Raw genomic sequence first — 1,096 nt, 5'->3', positions numbered from 1 at the left:
AATAACTGGGACACATATAGTTACACAGTAAATCATAATGTTGGCACAGGGTGACCTTGGAATGGAATCAGGTTTATTGCCAAGTAGTTTATCACGTAGGAAGAATTTGTCTTGGTGTTTAACAGAGTAAGGAAAGATAATTGTCTCTTCTTTTTTTAAAGTTAAAAGCAGGTACTGCAAAAGTGAAGAAACATATATCAAACTAGAAAGATTGACAAAGATTACAAATATGTAGCTCCAATATCTCTACTTTAAAAAGAAAGCTGATAAGGTTTGTGTAATAATATGCAACATATCAACCAAAGAATGTGCAAAGGTTCACAGTATGAAGCATAAAGAATATGATCATTGTGCAGAGACAATAAAGATGTGCGTAGATGTGGAGACGTCTTTAATGATCCACAGAGATGTTGCAGCATCACAAAGACTACATAAGTACATATAAATAAATACAAATAAAAAATAACAAGATATATATATACACAACTATAATAAAACTATAAGTAAAATTAGAAAGTATGAGAGTAATGAAAGACAAGGTAAAGTGGCATGGTGGTTAATAGTAGCAGTCGGCATGTATGTAAACCGTGTACACCAAGATAACATATAATGTGATTAAGTATTGAAACTTTGTGTTGTTTATATTAATATAGAAATCAATATAAATAGTTTATAATGTAGTAAGACAGTATAACATAACATAATATAGTACATAGTGCAATGTAATAATAATAATAAAGTAGTAAAGCAATATAACATAGGTTACCAAATGTAATATAAAAAATACTAGTTATGAAAATATTAAGTCACAGGCATCAAATATTCCTACTAAGTAACCAGCATTTTTTATATTGTATTTAAATTGGGCACAGAAGAGTCTCCTAAGTTTGGTTAATTCAAAGTTAATTTTAAAATGCAACATTGGAGTAGCTTTAATAACATTTAGTGAGAAGAAAAAAAGAAAAACCTGAAACTATCTAATTTAATTCACACAGTGGAGAAAAAAGCACTCTAATCTTTCCATAAGTAAAAGTAGTAATATCACAGTGTAGAAATACTGTGGGAAGTAAAAGTCCTGCATTCAAAGAACATATAT

The sequence above is a fragment of the Taurulus bubalis genome, assembly GCF_910589615.1.
Source record: "Taurulus bubalis genome assembly, chromosome: 2".
Lineage (NCBI taxonomy): Eukaryota > Metazoa > Chordata > Actinopteri > Perciformes > Cottidae > Taurulus > Taurulus bubalis.
The sequence above is the reverse complement of the archived record's forward strand: the minus strand, read 5'-3'. Positions refer to the sequence as shown.